General features: G+C 35.2%; 1 long non-coding RNA gene across 1 annotated transcript; it reads left to right on the plus strand.

Annotated features, from left to right (window-relative positions):
- Positions 1-1314: 1314 nt before the first annotated feature.
- On the plus strand, positions 1315-13124 carry LOC127554516 (uncharacterized). Its single transcript, XR_007952001.1, has 4 exons — positions 1315-1959; positions 4478-4607; positions 4697-4845; positions 12709-13124. It is a non-coding gene; the product is annotated as an uncharacterized LOC127554516 (long non-coding RNA).
- The last annotated feature ends 6156 nt before the right edge of the window (positions 13125-19280 follow it).

The following is a 19280-nucleotide window of genomic DNA, read 5'->3' on the forward strand; positions in this document are numbered from 1 at the left end:
TGATAAAGGCTTTTGTGCTATTTCTATTAATAGGATGAAGATATCTAGGCAACTGCTCAAATATATGGATTCAGAGCCAATTGAATGACTGATAACAAAGGTTTTGATGGAAACTTGGAAAGAGAGCTCCAATGGAGTGTGCCAGAGATCTTTATTTGGTTATGAGTTGTTTACCTTTTCCCCCTAGTAAGCTGGACAAAGGAACAGATAATGTGATTATCAAATTTGTAAAGGACACAAAGTTCAGAAGAAGAGTCAGGAATCAAAAAAGATCTTATCAGTCTAGAATATTGCCCTAATCTGACATGATGGATCTTGTTAGGGCTAAATTAAAAGCATATTAAATTTAAAAGAATCATCTTCACAAGTACAAGATGAGAATGGGGGCAGGACTAGATAGCTCTTCCTCCAAAAACAATTTGGGTGTTTTAGTATCTGAGGGCTTGAGTCAGTCATGTGCCACAAAACCTTGCAATCTTAAACTTCATTAAGAAAGGATAAGTTAAAGAGAGGTGGTTGTGCTGTATCCACAACTGGTCAGACCATGGAGGGCTATGTTCAGTTCTTGGTGTCACATAGTTAAGAAGGCATTGATAAATCAGAGAAAATTCAGGCAATCAGAATTTGAAATATTTAAGAGTCATCACCTGGAAGAGGTCTTAATCTGTTCTGTTTGACCCTGGAGGGAAGAATCAGGAGTAATGGGTGGATTTTAAAGTTGCCAATTTAGGTTTAGTATGGAATGGGAGAAGAACCTAACAATTAAAATTCTACAAAAAAGAAATGGTCTACTTGGAGAGGTAGTGGAGTCCATGTCCTAACGGATTTACTTGCAGAAGTTGAATAGCCATTTGTCAGATATGTCATTCTTTTGTATATGGATTGAACTAGATCATCACTGAGGTCCCTTGCACCTCTGTGGTTGTGAAGGGCTATACATTCATGCCATACAAATACTGGTTGAATAAAATGGGATCCTTCACCTAGCATAGGTAAAATTTAAGGGGAAACTGATAGTTATTTTCCAGAACTCAAGGGTTGCAGGTAGATAAAGAAGAAAAGGAAGAAGGGAGAAAGGGGAAAGAAAGAAAAGAAAGAAAGAAAGAAAGAAAGAAAGAAAGAAAGAAAGAAAGAAAGAAAGAAAGAAAGAAAGAAAGAAAGAAAGAAAGAAAGAAAGAAGAAAGAAAGAAGAAGGAAGGAAGGAAGGAAGGAGGAAGGAAGGAAGGAAAAGGAAGGAAGGAAGGAAGAAGAAAATAAGGAAGGAAGAAAGAAAGAAAAAGAAAGAAAGGAAGGAAGGAAGGAAGGAAGGAAGGAAGAAAGGAAGGAAGAAAGGAAGAAAGGAAGGAAGAAGGGAAAGAAGAAGGGAAGGAAGGAAGGAAGAAAGAAAGAAAATAAGGAAGGAAGAAAGAAAGAAAAAGAAAGAAAGGAAGGAAGGAAGGAAGGAAGGAAGGAAGAAAGAAAGGAAGGATGGAAGGAAAAGAAGAAAGAAAAAGAAGAAAGATAAGGGAAGGGAAGAAGGAAGGAAGGAAGAAGAAAAAAGGGAGGGAGGGAGGAGGGGAAAACAAGCATTTATTAAGGACCTTTTATGTATGAAGCACTGTATGTACTAAATCCTTTGTAAATATCATTTGATCCTCATAACAATTCTGGGAGGTTAAGTACTACTATTGTACCTACTTTATATTTAAGGAAACTGAAAGAGATAAAAGTGACCTACCCAGGGTCACACAACTAGTTATGTGTCTGAAGTAAAATTTGAACTCAAATCTCCCTGATGCCAGGCCCATGCTCTATTCACTATGCCACCTTGAATCCCATTTTTGCCCATTCCTTTTTGTATAATTCTCAGCAAATTCTCATTTTTCTAGGTCTCAATATTTTTTAATCTGTTGAAGGAAGAAATTGGACCAGATCACCTCTAAGGCCCTCCTACCTTTCAGTGTACGATCCTGTTATAAGGTGGGTTCCCCCTCACCTGAAGTCTTTAGAAAAAGGCCGACTAACCCCTTGTCAAGTCTTGCTCAAGTATGAATTAAATTAAATAGTCTCTATGTTTATTTCTCATTCTGAGATGCTATAATTATAGGGAAACTTTCAATAAAATAATAAATGTAATAAAACACACTATAAGAAAAAGGAAGTATGAGATACTTTTGAGTTATAGAGAAAAACCTTCTCAGTAGAGATGATTTGTACAAGATATGTAGATCATTACATAGCTGAAAGACATATATTCTTTTTGTATATGTAAGGATGTTTGTGTTTGTTGATTATTGTCAAGTTCACAATAAAAAAGAAAAAATTTTCAAAATTACGTATGTATATGATCCATTTGCGCATAATCAAGACAGAACATAGCATTGAAGAAAAGAATAGAAAACTGTTTGGAGTCTGACGACTGATTCATCACTCTGTAGTATTATCAATTCTTTGGTCTGGCCTTCCAAGTTACATGAACATCTTTATATAATTTGACCCTATACTTAAAAGGATTCAAACAACAACAACAACAACAACACAAAACGGTTTCCAAATAGTTTCTTATCTAAAGTTAATTTATCCTATTTTCTTTTCAATTTGTTTGTTTTTGTAAGGCAATTAGGGTTAAGTGAAGTGTCCAAGGTCACACAGCTGTTTTGTCAGGTGTCTGAAGGTGGATTTGAACTCAGGTCCTTGGGATTCCAGGGCAGTGCTCTATATAGATTCCATCTAGTTGATCCCCTACTGTTGTTTTTAAGAGCTTAAACTCCTGAATACTGCTGTAACAAAGCATTAGTTACCCTAATATTATTTCTGATTTTTAATGTGCTTTGATGTTTATAAAGCCCTTTTCTTAGCATAACCCTGTGATCTAGATCCTATGTATATACACACATTATATATGTGTGCAAATTTCATTGGTATATGGCATTGGTTCTCAAAGAGTAGTCTGGGTACCCCTAGAGGCCCCTGACACTCTTTCTAATGACACTGTATCTGTAAAGTACTTAGTACAATGCTTGACACATAGTAGGTGTTTAATAAATGCTTGCTCCCTCCTCTTTCTGGGGATCCAAGAGGTCAATTTTATTTTTATAATACTAACATGTTTTCATTTGAACTAAGCTAAATATTAATAGGTAATCTGTCTGGGTAATTCTCAATAATTTTTTAGATTATGGAAACTTCTTAAGACTAAAGAATTTAAGAATTATTGATGGGATGTTCAGTTAGAAACCTCTTTCTATTAATGCAGACTGACATTGCTTTGCAATTTCTAAACTTCTAGTTATTTGGACCATTTAGAGATTAAGTAATTTGCTCAGGGTCCCACAGCTAGTCTGTGTCAGAGGCAAGACTTGAACCCAATTCTCCTGACTTTTTTAATACAATATTTATGCCATTATGTATTTATTTCTCATTGTCATCTCCATCATAGGGAAGCTAGGTAATGCAGGGGATAGACTGCCCAGCCTGGAAGCTATGTGACCCCGATAAGACATTTCCAGACAACTCAATAAAACTTTAAGTTGTGAAGAAGGTATGAGCCAGTATTGATAGGAGAGATTTGTCACCAAGCACTCCTACTTGATACAGTCAAAACATATACAAATAATATATACTTTGTTCCAAAGGAATAGTAGAGAATGAGAGGATTTCTAAGTGTTCAATCTAGTCTACACAGCACTGGAAGCCAATTTTTTTAATGTGTAATATATTTACTGGTCTTGTTTAATTTTTTTTCCCTGCAAACCATTGTCAAAAGGGTCCAGCTCAAATTTTCAGCTAAATGTGATATTCAGTGTTCATTGTAGCAGATGTTATGGTCCTCTAGATTGCTTCCTGTCCTATCCTCAGAGATATAATGTAAGTTGTAATTTTAAGATATATTGTAGCATATATTGTAATATAATGTAAATATATGTATATAATGTAACACATATATAATATAATGTAATATAATGCCCAACTTATTTAAGTATTAATCATGTTGATGAATAAGATTTGTTCAAATTAAAGCCATTATTTTTTCTAGTAAGTCCCCAACAGCATTTCTTCCATCACTGTGACTTCAACAGAAGTTTATAAGATGCTTCTATCTGTGTAAAGTACAACAACCACTACCTATTTCCCCGATTCTACTAATAAAGAAAATGCTATAATCCAGTATTACCTCTTAAAATAAACAAATTTGATATAATGAAGCCATTTAGTTTTAAAAAATCAAATATCTTTTTTTCTTGTTACTAAAAGGAGAACTTCCAATGTTCTTTAAAATATTCCACCTATGATTCTGAAGGAGAGAGAAGATTTAATCCTACACTGCACTGTCTCTGAAAGACCCTAGCCAAATGTAATTTGGACCAAAGATAACATCCAAATGTCAACAGGAAACATTAACTTATGCTCTTTGTGTTTTTCCTTTATATATAGAAGGACAAACTACTTCCTGACTCTTTGAACTACATGTTCTTGTGTTTATATTTTCTGTTTGCAGATTCAGAAATTAGGTGATAGTTATTACCTTTTTCAAAAGAACATGATCCTCTCAGATACTGGAGAATACATTTGCTCTGCAAAGAATGCAGTGGGAAAAGTGAATTGTTCAGCAAGCATCATAGTTACAGGTAACATATCCTGCACACACTCTGCCAAGTAAACCCATCTGAATAAACAGAGAACTTGTCCCTGAGGTGATGTTTGCATTTTCTTTTAGGGAAAAAGAGAAGAAATGTGAGGTATAACTGAGGCAAAAATTGAAAATGGACCTAAGTTTTTACTGGAATGTACAACCACAAATAGAGAGGAGCAAGGTCCAGCTACAATCGTCAGTCAAATGTCAATGATAAAACAGTTTTCAGTGAGGTAGCTTCAATTATATCATTAGAAATTATTTAGCCTAAGTAAAAATCTAGAAAGAATTTGAGGTAAGCATGTGTTCACCCACTTCCTTTCTCTACTTAGTAGCCTCTGACCCTTCCATTTCTCTGTCTGTCTCAATCTGTGTCTGTGTCTCTGTCTCTCAGTTTCTCGTTCTGGATCTTTTTCTCTGTTTCTTTCTGTCTCTGTCTCTTTGTTCCTGTCTCTCCTCTCTCCCCATTTTACTTTTTTCCATCTCTAGCCAGGCACTTTTTCTCATCCTAGGTTGTGTGCCCCAGTTTCACATCTCCTGATCCTAGCCTTGTCTTATTTTTCAACTTAGTCTCAAGAGTTGAGACTAAGGATAAGCAAGATATAAAACCACTTTGTAACAATACAAAATCCAGGAACTTAAAATATAGGTTCACTTAAAAATAATTCCTTTCAAAGAGGATATATTTTCAATATTATAAATTCTGCTCTCTAGGACAAAAAGAGTTGAACTTAGAAGATGTAGGTTCAAATCCCAGTATATATATATTTTTTGCTCTCTATTTCAAAAATTTAATGAAAAAGTAGAACTTCTTAAATCAGTTGGCAAATGGTTGGAACACATTCATTTATTTATTCAGGCATCTATGAATCATTAAATTTTGTGATAAGGCAAGTCCTACGAGTTACTTGGGCTTTCTGTGGACAATGAAACACAGAAGAGTTCGATTTTCAGTAGTTGGCCCAAGTGTATGAATGCTTTCTAGGTTCTGCCCTTCATCCCTTCCCAAGTTCTCTCTCTGTAGAGCACCTACAGAAGGCCACAAAGTCAGCTATTTGGAAACTGGAAAGTTTCTCTCTGACCATTAAGGTCAAAGCTTAGGGCAATCTGTTCTTGGTAACCCAAGGAGAAGCCCAGAATATGAGTTTTTCCAACTGAAATTTCATTATAAATGATAGCTTTATAAAACTGAAATATTACTCTATTTTACAAGTTTGGGTTCTTGAGTTTTTGGTACCTAACTACTATTTATAACATTTTGGGGTGGGGAAATATATTTCAAGTTATAAACTTTATAAATAGACCTTGATAAGTAGCAGAATGTTTGGGTTAGGAATCCAGATGTCTAAAATGTTGAATTCCAAGATTTTAAAAATTGGTACCTGTGGGCAGACAGGAAAAAAGGAAGGGAGGGAGGGAGGAAGGAAAGAAGGAAGGAAAGAAGGAAGGAAGGAAGGAAGGAAGGAAGGAAGGAAGGAAGGAAGGAAGGAAGGAAGGAAGGAAGGAAGAAAGGGAAGGAAGAAGGAAGGGAAAAAAGAAGAAAAGAAAGATAAAACATTTTGCTTTTTTATTTGTCTAAAACAATAAACAAAAATAGGAATTTGTCTATATGTTTTTAGATAAAGTTAACTTCATAAATTTTGAAATGAAAGAGACCTTATCAGTCTATTCTCAAATCAACTCATTTTGCAGATACAGAAACTGAGGCCTGGAAATACAAATTAGTCCTAGATGATATAGTAAATAGCAAAACTAGTATATGAACCCAGAACTCCTTATTCTGAATCCAGTGCTCTCTTCCACCTGCCACCTGTAACATCAGGAGCAGACATGTTTAAACTTTTTTGTATGTCATGGACCCCTTAGTCAGTCTAGTGAACCCATTCTAAGAATTGTTTTTAAATGTATAATGAAGTACATGAGATTATAAAGGAAGCAAATTATATTGAAATATAATAATCAAATTTATATTTTCTAAAAACAAGATCTAAGATCTCAGGCAAGAAGCCACACTGTAGAAGAAGGTAGTATGGTAGAATAGGTAGATAGGCTGGATTTGTAGTCATAAATTCTGCCTCTGTTGCTTTCTACTTGTGTGACCTTGAAGAGTCTCTTCTCTGGGTCTCAGTTGACTCCTGTGTAAAGATGAAACTTCTATTCCCAGTTATTTTTATGTAATCAACCACAGAGTTGGACACTGAACAAAAGTTACTCACAGTGTTCACACTGTTTAAAATCTTATGTCACAGCAATGAATGATTTACTTAGGGAGCATTTACCCTAATGCCTGGCTTTAAGTTCAGTGGTCTGCTCCCTAATTCTTCATATAGTTTTCCATTCATAAGAATGTTAGATCAAGATTCTGTGATGTATAAAAATTTTGAGAGAGACATGATTTCTGGGTAATCATGCCAGTATATAATTAATAAAAAGGGGTTACTAACGTTCTTGAATGCCAAAAATTCTTCATGGAACCCACTCAATGCTCATATACCCATAGAAAATTGGATGTTCCTGAGGGTAGAAATTGACTAATTGGTTAGCAAGTATTGACAGAAAGAGGTAGGACTAGTCTAATGACACACTGGACCATGTGACTTGGATCATGTCATTTATTTCCAAATCACCTCCAGCCTTCAGCAAGCTAGACTAGAACTTCTTAAACTTTATTGACTTGTGACCTCTTTTTGCCAGAGAAATTTTTATTTGAGCCTGGGTACATAGGTATACAAAATAGGTATACAAATCAAATATTTACTGATAATAAATCATAAAGAAATTTATGTTCAAAAATTCTTTGGAATGCATATGCTTTTACTAGTTATTAAAGACGGAAACAAATTCACATACTAATGAGATGGTTGTGCTTGTTTATATTTATATAAAGAATTTATATAAAGAATATATAAAGAATTAATCTTGTAATAGTAATACTGCAGGACATTGCTAAATTTTCTGAAAACCTCACATTCAGTTACATGACCCCATATGGTGTCTTGATCCACAATTTAAAGAGCTTTGGTCTAGACAAAAGATTTGTTCCTATTTCAAACCAGCCTGATTGGAACACAGTGGGCCAGAATTCACCTTACATTAAATTTTTTGTAAGATTTTTTAGTTTGGTGAGGCCATAATTCCACCTAGGTAAGATATTCTAAATGGAATAAATTTTTGGGAAAGGTCAGAGATCTCTCCAGTAATGTGTTATTGTATAATCATTTCTCTCCATTCTGGCAGTCCCAGTCCTTGAAAGTCCTGGGGTGGGAATGAGGAGGAAAGTGAATGAATATTTCCCTGATTATGAATTAGTGTTGCTCTGAAACTCTTGAATAGGAAGGAGAGAGAGAAAAGTTAGAGGAAAGCTGTAGGTCATGATTGGAGAAGTGTTTCTAAGTGGTTCTTGTCTTGGATGAGAAAGAGACATTCTAGATTAGTCCAGACCCTGTGGCAAATCCCTAAAATACATTGGCAATCTCAGGAAGATCCTGGAAAAATTAGTCAAGGAATGTCAGGAAGTTTCTGTGAAATTTTTGGAGTGGCCCAATGCTAGGACCACTTTTTTTTTTTTTTCTGAGCTAGCTTCCAATCACCTGTTTTTACTTTAAGCTGAACCTGCATCCTGGATAGTTTAGGCCAGAGAAACCTACCATCTGGCATGATAAAAGGCCTGTAATAACACAGTTTGCAAGAAAGCTACAAGTGACTTAAGGTGCTTCTGGTACCCTAATAATGGGGCATGCTCCATCATCTGCTCAATCTGTTATTCTGTATAGTAAGGCATTGTCCCACAATTTCCAATTTGCCAAAACCTCTAAGATTTGAAAAATATTCAGGATTTCTTTCCATGATTTTGGAGATTTCCTGAAGGTTGGGAGGACTACCAAGATTTTGTTGTTCTCCACCTAGGGTATAGGACAATTTACAGAAGACATTGCCCAGGAATGGAAATGCATCATTATTCTGAAAAAAGAGAAAGACAAAAGAGAGCAATGGTAACCCAGGAATAATCTAGATTGCCAAGAGAGAGAATAAGAAGAAGATTCTGGAGTATTCATTCCATAATTAAGCTATAATAACAGTACTGTAAGAAACAGAATGATCACTATTTGTTAAGGACAAGATTTAAGGTTAGACCAGGAAGACAGTGCTTCTATAGTTCTGAAGTAATATAAAACAACTTAGGTTTTCTAACAAAATCTAGGAAAGAGAAGTGATGTTAATGCTAGTTTTATCACGACTTCATGAATCCATCATATTCAAACTGTATACATTTCTTTCAAAGACACATCTGAAAGATAAATTGCTTCTGGTCTTAATTTCACTTATCATTGTACCTTCGGAAAAACATAGGGCATTGCTGGGCAGCTAGGTACAGTAGAATAGATCACCAAGACTGGCATTAGGAAGATTTGAGTTCAAATCCAGCCTGATATATTTACTAGCTGTAGGATCTTTGGTGGCTTGTTTGCCTCAGTTTCCTCAACTGTAAAATGAACTGGAGAAGAAAATGGCAAAGCAGGAAAATTAGACATGTTTGAACAATAATAAGAGTAATGCCATTGGGCTATATTTTGCTTGGTAAGAATAAATTCCAAAGGGAAACTCTCATAAACGTTCCAAAATATAGAAAAATTCATTTAAGTTCCTTTTAAAAAAATATTACCAGGCCTGTGATTTCATTGGTAAAGGGAATCCCCAGTGAGAAACTCCATAATTCTACCCTTTGACATAGCAGTGCCATTACTGGATCTGTATCCCAAGGAAATCACAAAGGAGGGAAAAGGACCTATGTGTGCAAAAATGTTTGTAGCTGCTCTTTTTTAGTGGTAGCAAAGAATTGGAAAATGAGTAGATGCTCATCATTTGGAGAATGGCTGAACAAGTTATAGTCTATTAAGTTAATGGAATATTATTATTCTATTAAAAATTATGAACAAGCTGATTTTAGAAAAGCCTGGAAAGATTTACATGAACTGATGTTGAACAAAACAAGCAGAACCAGGAATACATTGTATACAAAAACAGCAAGAATGTGTGATGGTCAATTATGAAAAGCTTGGTTCTTCTCAGTAGTTCAGTAATCCAAAACAATCTTAATAGATTTTGGACAAAAAATGCCATCTGCATACAGAAAAAGCATTAAGGAGAATGAATATAAATGAACACATGCTGTATTCACTTCTTTTTTCTGTTGTTGTTTTTTTAATCTCTCCCATGGTTTTTCCTTTTGTTCTGATTTTTCTCTCCCAACACGATTTGTAAAGCAATGTCTATTAAAAATAAATAAATTTACTAGAAAAAAAGAGAAAAAGTCCATAAATCACTCCACAATACACCATAATTTATAATCCCAGAAAATTGTCTAGGAACACTTAAATGTAATCATTTGTCCAAGGTCAGTATATGGCAGCCAGGATTTACCTTCAAGTTTTACTGACTCCAAAACAACTCTTTGTGTTCCATGATATGTTGCTTTTCACGACAATTCATAGTCCTTGAAATTCAGTAAAACATTGCTAACTTATTACTCTATCTAATACAACATTCCAACACAGATAAGGCTTTATCAGTCTGGGAAATCATCAATAAACTACTTGTTAGGATCAAGAAATATTTCTATAGAAAAAAATGCCAATTTCATTTAATTTCAAGACGTTAAAACACAATGTTAAAAATAATGTCACAATTAAAGACCCTCTAGTCTACTAAACCTACTAGACCAGCTAGGACCAATTCCTTTTACTGACCACAAATCTAAATGTCCCAGGAAGAGAATGTTCATTTGAGCAGGATAGATAAGATGACTCTGCAGGATTCCTTTTAGGTGTCAGAGTTATTTTCCAGATTGTTGATTTGATTCTTCCTGCTTCACTTCCTCTGAAGCAACAGTTCTTCAAGTGTGGTGTAGGGATTTTTGAAAGTCCCTAAGAACTTTTCATATGGTCCATAAGGCCAAAACTGCTTAACAATAATAATAATAATAATAATAATATGTTCTCATTTCTAACACCCCACACAAACAAAAGCTCCAGGGAGTGAGCGAGGTCCTCAATAATTATTGAGTATAAATTAGTCCTAAGATCAAAATGTTTGAGAACTGCTCCTCTAAAGTAAATTGAATTTTGGCTTTGGTACATCCTTCTGGATCACCCATCAAATTCAAAACTTAGGGACTCAAGAATTTCTTTAAGGCTAAAACTAAGTAGATGCATTATTTATAATTGATATGTTAGCCCTCTAGTCAAAGAATAACTTGTTCTTGCTCTTCCCTTGATCTTGAATTCACTAGATAATAATCCAAGTTCACTCTTTCTTGGAATGGAAGTTCCTAGTTTTGTTTTTACTGAAAAGTCAATATAGTTATGGAATCAGATATACCCATCTAGATAGAGAAACATTTCTCTGTATTCCATTGAACTCTGTTTTTCTAAATCAGAAATCTACAAAGAGTAGGGATAAGAAAGTGGGAAAATGAATCACATCCCACTTTACCCACAATAACATTTCATCAAAACAACCACACCTACCATTATTCTCTAAAATCCCCCATTCTGCTTCCCTCTTTACCTTGTAATCTCTCAATCTGTTCCCTTTCTTAACTAGATATCAATCCCTCAAAGCAATTATAATCCAAATGCTAGTTAGGTATTTATAATAATAAGATCTATATAGGTGCCATTTGCAAAATTCCTCCACTAGCATACCCACACTTATGCCTTTCTCTTTACTTTGTGACTTGGCACTATTCCCTTGTGAAGAATACTGGTTTTTGTGTCCAGCTAAGAGTACCATTTCCCCCTTTTTTTGTTTTGGGTAGAAAAAAAAATTTCTTTATATCTCTTTCTCTTCAAACATCCTTCTCAACAGTAAGGGTACTTTCATCTTCTACCAATCTTCTAGTCATCTCTAAATGTATGTTTTGCATTGTCCTCAAGTCTTCATCCCTTCCATCCATTCAATTCCCAAGTCTCTCCAATTCTACCTTTACAACACCTCTAGCAACTCTCCCTTTCTCTCTCCTCAGTCACCACCCTAGTTTAGACCCACATTACTTCTGGATCATTTCAATAGCTTCCTAATTGATCTGCCAGTCTCCAATCTCTCTCCCCTGTCTAATCCATCTTCCACACAGCTACCAAAGTGATTATCAGCTCCATGATAAGATGTTGATCTAGTGATAATTTCCATTTAAATTCTGTAAGTTTCTGTTTACTTCTTTGTAAAATGAGACCCATGATTCTTTCTCTACCTTTTTTGCAGGGTTGTTGGGAGGAATGTACCTTTCAAATCTTTAAAGTATATTTGAATCTGAGCTAATATTCTTCTGCTACTATTTGACAGTCCTTGCCCTCTTCAAAGCAAGAAAGCATCCCAGGCTTAATGTTACCAAATCTCTGAGGAGCCAGTAGATCTTAATGGAGCTTAAAGATTCCTACTCCTAGTTCCAGCTCATTTCTCTGGGCAGTAGATTCACCTTCAACTTAATCTTCTAAAGGTCTCTCCTCAACTCTCCCAGCTCCCTTTTTAAAAATTCATTATCCTCTACTTTTCTGCCAATAAACCAATCAACAAACATTTATTATTAGCCACTATTCACCAAGCACTATGTTAGATGTCAAATACAAATACAAATGAATGATACATCTTTTATTCTCAAAGAGCTTCTAGTTTGGGGAAAAGAACATGAATACTATAACTAGAGACTCTAGCCAAGTCATTTGTATTAATCTATTCTATTCTTGGCACATAATTTTGTTATTTGCTTATCCAGACATTTAATAGAAAGTTTACAGACAAGAATATTCTGATTTTATGGTAGTTAAGAATACTCAGGTCTAGAAGGGAATGAAATTTTTCTACTTTCCTCTCTCTTCAATCTCTCTTAATTTCTTTCTGACTCCCATTGTAACTATAATTTGAGAACTACTAAGCTAAAATCATTAGATACTAAGGTGCTTAGGAAAAGGTTTATCAGGGACTAGAAAGAGATTTTAATCTGTGTGTCTCTGTGTGTGTGTGTGTGTGTGTGTGTGTGTGTGTAGACGCACACAAAAAGCAGCACTGTGACATTAATTTACATATTTTTTTTTACTCAGGTTTTTGCTATTGTTTTTTATAGAGATGACAGAACTGAGATATGAAGAAAATGTCAACGAGAATGGCCACTTGATATGGAAAGGACACAACAAAAGTATCAGAAACAAGCTGAATGAGAGAATGTTTAACAGGAGATAAAGACTGCCTGTGAAGTCAGAAGACCTGGATTCAATTCCTAACTCTTAGCATATTAGCTATGTAACCCTAGACAAAGTACTTAACCTCCCAGTGCTTTAGGCCAGAGGTATCAAATATATATGCAACACACAGATGCATATGATCCACAGCACTGCAAATGAGGCCCAAAGCAGATTAAAAATAATTGGGAAATATTTAAGAAAAAATTTTAAAATATGATACAACGTAAATAATGTTAATTTATGATTTTCTAAGTCAATATATAGAGTATCTCAGATCTGTGTCTGACTCTGTGACTTTATTTGGGGATTTCTAGATACTGGAGTACTTTACCGTTTCCTTCTCATTTTACAGATGAGAAAACTGAGGTTAAAAGTGATTTGTCCAGAGTCACTTAACCCGGAGTTAATAATTATCTGAGGCCAGATTTGAATTTAGGTCCTCCAGATTGCAGGACCATTCTTGAGCCACTGTGCCATCTACATGCCCTGACTGAATTAGGCAACTCCCTAGGAATTTAAGTAGCAAGGGAGGAAAGAATTTCCTCACTTGAAAGTGAATGAAATTAATTATACCAATGAAATTAATTACAAGCTTATTTCCTACCCCAAGTTAGCTATACTGGTCTTTTGACTATTGTTTGCTTGGTTTTTTTGTATTTTTTGGAGTAAAAACCAATCAAGTGCCTATAATTTCAAAGTGATCTTTTATTAAAATGTGAGTCTTAAATGTCCAATCTTCCTTCCTTGCTTCCAATAAAGAGATCATCTTCTCTGAAGGTACTCTAATATCTAAATTTATTTATTCTATCTTCTTTCTTTTGAATTGTTTTTGAGTGGGTTATAGTTTAAGCCATTTCAAAAGAATCAGAACTGGAAGCTTTTTCCCCCAAGATTCTTCGAGGACAGTGTGAAGGTCTCAAGGATGACATATTCTGGGCCCCCCACCTTTTGCCCTGGGTCTTAGCTCTTCTTTTAAAATATTGCAGGTGGGGTAGAGAAGAAACCTGAAGATCTTTGCTTAAGCAATTTAATATGAGGCTCTTGTCTGTAGAGGAGAATGATGAGAACGAAAGACATAGACATTTAACTTTGTTGAAGAGCTTTTGTCTATGAGTGAAAGAATTGAGCTGATAACTCTGATTGTCTTACTAATCAGTGTGCCAGCTTTCAGAAGCATTGTAAAGGAAGAAATAGCAGGATAAAATGAATTGGCAAGGTTGGGATGTGGCGGATTAGAAAGTGAGAAGTCAAATGTAACACCAAAGTTGTCAGGAGCAAAATGATAAAGATACTTAGTCAATTATAGTAATGGGGAAGTAATTTTAGAAGTTGGAGAAGAGGGTTTAGGAAAGATTTTATGTAAAGACTACATTCAAAAATAGTAACAAAACCTTAAGTTTGAATAGTGTTTTACATTTTACAAAGTCTTTTCATATATCTTATCTCATTTGGCCCTCCTTATACCCTGTAAAGTATATGAGAAAGTATTATTGTCCTCATTTTATGCAGATGAGTAAACTGAGGCTCAGAGAATGCAAATGATTTGCTCAGGATCACATTGTAAGTTAATGAGAGGCAGCAGACAATTCTTATGATTTTTTTTCTTGTAGGGCTCTTTTCCATTATAACATGCTAAAATAGCTCAACCTATGGAATACATTCATCCATCTATCCATCAGAGTCAACAAGCATTTATTAATTGATGTCTATATGTCAAGCATATATAATTGATGCTTTTATTTCAGGTGGTACAGTGTGAATAGAGTGCCAGACTTGGAGTCAGGAAGATTTATCTTCTTAAGTTTAGATCTGGCTTCAGACACTAGCTGTGTGACTCGGGGCAAATCATTTAGCCCTGTAGGTTAAATTCCCAGTAGGCCTCACCTGCTATCATTACCCTTTCCCTTAACCCTATTTTCCCCTGGATCCAGAGGTACCTGGCACTGTTTTTCCCTGTGGTTCTTTTTGCAGCCCCCCACAGGTGATGTCAGGAGTTACTCTCAAGTAAACCAAGTCCTCTTCCACTGCACAAATCTACCAAAGGCAATTTACCAAGGTACAGTGTCTGCTCAATGATATTAGATTAGAAGGGCTCCAGAATTGTCATGTCTTAGAAGAACAGAATTTTCAGCAACAATTTTTGCACCCAGGTCAAAATGTCCCTTAATTCAATCAGAAAGGAGAGAGGAGGCTAACAATGATGGTCGGTGGGAGGAACATATTGAGTGACCACTTGATAGGAATAAACCAGCAATACAGTGTGGCTGGAGAGGAATGGTGGAAAACATGGGTTTTTAGCTTCCCATTTTAACTACTTTGTTCTTGCTAGGTAAACACTAGGTTCAATTGCTTCTATGTGGCTAGAGGACTGAAGGCTATCAGCACCCCTATCAATTTTGCCACCCTGGAAAAAGCCCTATTCATCTCACCTTAGTTATGGCTTTGGATAAGAGATACATTTTTCCCTGAATCATAGCTCTAATGATATAGCACCTGGCTAGATGCCTTTTCTCACTGAGGCTCACTTACCATGATTCAGAGTCATGCAGCTAATAAGTCTCTGAGCAGCTTTATAAATATTATCTCATTTGATCCTCACAACAATTATGGGAGGTAGGTGCTATTATTATACTTATTTTACATATGAGGAAACTGAGGAAGGCAGAGATTAAGTGATTTGCCCAACTAGTAAGTATCTGAGGATGAATTTGCTTACCCCTATTTGCCTGTGGCCATAGGAAAAAACATGTACAGAGTTTCTTGATATTCTGTCTCCAACAGAGTCCCAGTTATCAGCACCAGTTTCAAGCATGGTGACTATAAATATTGATGTCTTTTCTCCTTTTATCCTCTTTGAACTCAGAGAAAAGCATTTCAAACAAAGAATAACTGCCCTCATTTATATAGCACTGTAGCTTATACATTACTTTGTCTGATATTCACAACAACCCTATTAAGTCGGTATCATAAGTGTTATCCCCATGTTATAGAAGAGGAAAGTTAAACTCAGAAAGTTTAAATATCTTGGTCATAGTCACAGCCAGCAGGCTTTGATTCAAGCATATGTTCTCATATTCCATGACAACAGGGTGAGATAATATACTTTGCAGAGTTTAAAATGCTATTTCAGCACTAGCACTTATTATCTGAATCTTATTTGACAGGGGTGAACATATTTATGATAAGATCATCACAGGGTTTTTCCTAAAAGGGATTTGAAGAATCATCTAGTCCATACCAGTCCCTAATGTTAGAGATGAAGAAAATTTATATAGCACCTTCTATATTTCTGTAGTATTATTTCATTTCATGATGAAATTTCATTTCATTTCATCCTCACAACAACTCTGTGTGATAAATACTATTATTATCATACCCATTTTCAGTTGAGGAAACTGAGACAGACAGAGATAAAGTGGCTTATTCAGAGTCATGCAGCTAATAAGTCTCTGAGCAGCTTTATAAATATTATCTCATTTGATCCTCACAACAATTATGGGAGGTAGGTGCTATTATTATACTTATTTTACATATGAGGAAACTGAGGAAGGCAGAGATTAAGTGACTTGCCCAACTAGTAAGTATCTGAGGATGAATTTGTACTCAGATCTTTCTGACTGCAAATCTAACTTTCTTTTCCTTTTTTCCTTTTCCTTTTTTTTTTGGTGAGGCAATTGAGGTTAAGTGACTTGTCTGGGTCACACAGCTAGTAAGTGTTAAGTGTCTGAGGATGGATTTGAATTCAGTTCTTCCTGATGTTAGGACTGCTGCTCTATCAACTGTACCATCTAGCTGCACCCTGTAAGCCTAGCTTTCTATCATCTGTATCATCTAGAAGTCTCAAAGATGAGAACTCTTTGGCCAAGAAAAATTAGTGACTTCTTAAAAATGACTTAGGTAATAAATAGAAAAGTCAGGAATTGAACCCAGGTCCTCTGAATTTAAACTATAATTCAACCCATCATGGCACACCATAAAGGGATCTTATATGGTCTTAACATTTACTAGTTTAAAGAATAAGTTAAGTTAAATGAGTTAATCTCTGAACAATAAGAGATTTCTGTTTGGAAATTTAAGGCTGAATTTTCTCTACCTATATGTTCAAGAATAAAAATCCTAAAGGATCTGGATCCTATAAGCATATAGAACTCCCCATTTTTGTACTCCTTATTTCCTTGAATTAGTATAAGAATTCCACCGAGTTGAAAAGATTGAAACCATCTATGACTTAGCAGATAAGTTTTTAGAGTTGACAAAGGTCCACAAAGATGAAGTTATTTACTTGCTGATGGCCAAGTGTTCATTCAGAGTCAGGAGTAAGATTGAAATCCAGATTTCATGATAGCAAGCTCAACCATCTATCCACTCTGTTTCCAGAAACAAAGTGGCTTCTTGTATTCTGTGTCAAATGTATGGCTGCAAAGGCATGGCTATCATATAAAAATGAAATTGTTTGCAAGAGACAAACTGTTCCCTTAGCCTTTGTTTATCAAGAAAGTCCTTAATCTGGATGTAAACTATTACTATAAACATTTAATAAAGATCACAATCACTTAAAATTGGAAAGAATTCATAGGACAACTTATATCTAAAAAGAAATCCTTCTGTACAAAATATTCTACAAGTGGTCACTTTGTTTTTGCATGAAGATTTCCACTGAAAGCAATCTCACCACCTCCAGAAGCATTCACTCCAAAGTTTAATATCTCTCTGATGACTAGGAAGGTGCCCCCTTTCATCAAGCCAAACTTTATCTCTTTTGCAGTTTAAACCAGTTGCCAAGAACAAGTCTCATTAAGACTTCTCATATACAATAGCTCTTCAAACACTTTCTGTTTGATTTTAACTCTACAGGACAAGATGCACCGAGATGCTTATTTAAGCCTTAATATCTAACATCTGCCCACCTCATTCTTTTTTTTCCATCTAATTGGTCTAAATTCCTCCCAAAGCCTTCCTTTATATCATAAAGGGCAAAAATTGAACTTTGAAGATATTCTTTCTCTCTGCACCTCTGCTAGGGAATCAATTCCCCAAAAAAGATGCCTTTGTACAGAATAAACTCCCCACTTCCAAGGACCTCTCCTTTTCTCTCTCACTTTCCAGCTTCCTTTTGTGTGTCTCCCTCAGTTAGATTGTAAGCTCCTTGAGTGAAGGGACTTCTTTTTTTCTTATTTGTATCTTTAGTGTTTACCACAGTGCCTGGAACATAGTGGGAACTTAATAAATATTTATTGAATGGAATTATTTAATTTAATTCAAACTTAATGTTCTCTTCTCTAGGCAATAAATGCTTATTGAATGAAATTATTTAATTTAATTAAAACTGAATGTTCTCTTCTCTATACTAGGACTTCTCTAGGGCTTTCAACTGGTATGAACTTGAGTGTCTTTATTACCTTTTTTTTTCTCCACTAGACTCATTCCATTTTCTTAATGTTCTTCCTAAAATGCAATGTCCAGAACTGAACATAATCCTCCAGATGTATCCATACTGGTGAAGGAGAAAGGAGGAAGAGAATAAGTATTTATGTAGCACCTACAGTGGGCCAGGCATTGTGCTAAAAGCTTTATAATCTACAACAATGATGAGAGGATGGTGCTATCATTATTTCCATTTTACGGATGAGGAAACTGAAGTAGGCAGTGGTTAATGTCTTGTCCAAACATAACTAGTAATGGACCGAAATGCATCCTTTATCCTGGATGCTGTTTTTCTCCATGCAGACTAAGATTGAATTAGCTCTCTTTTTGGCAGTATCACATTGCTGACTCATACTGATCTTGCAATCCACATAACCCCTAGAGAGTTTTCAAATAAATTGCTATGTTACTATGACTCCTCCATTAGATTTGTGTGATGTTGTTTGTTATTTTTTTTAATCCAAGTGTAAGAATTTACATTTATCTCTATCGAATTTCATCTTAATAGACTTGGCCTGGTGTTTTAACATGTATTTTTGAGCCCTTAATCTGTCACTAGGTATATGTTTGCTCCCAGATTTCTGTCATCTGTCCATTTGGTATAGTCATCTTGTATACCTTTATCCAAGCTACTCAAAAAATTTTAAAGTAATATAAGCTTTGGGGGGTTTGATAGACATGAAAAAAAAATTTTAGAAGGTGGTAATCACTTCTCAGATATCTCTTGGTATGTTTGTTCAGTTGTATTCAATTCTTTGTGACCTGATTTGGGATTTTTTTTTTGCAAGATACCAGAATGGTTTGCTGTTTTCTTCTCTAGTTCATTTTATAGAGCCTTCTGAGGACTGAGGCAAATAGGACATGTTCACCTAGGCAAGTCACTTTACCTCCAATTGTCTTACAAAAAACAACAACAAGGAAAAAAAATGTATAAGTATGACTTGCTTATACATACAGCTAGGAAGTGTCTGAGGCTGGATTTGAACTTAGTTTTCCCTGACTCAAGG

Source organism: Antechinus flavipes, chromosome 3, assembly GCF_016432865.1.
Source record: "Antechinus flavipes isolate AdamAnt ecotype Samford, QLD, Australia chromosome 3, AdamAnt_v2, whole genome shotgun sequence".
NCBI classification, from domain to species: domain Eukaryota; kingdom Metazoa; phylum Chordata; class Mammalia; order Dasyuromorphia; family Dasyuridae; genus Antechinus; species Antechinus flavipes.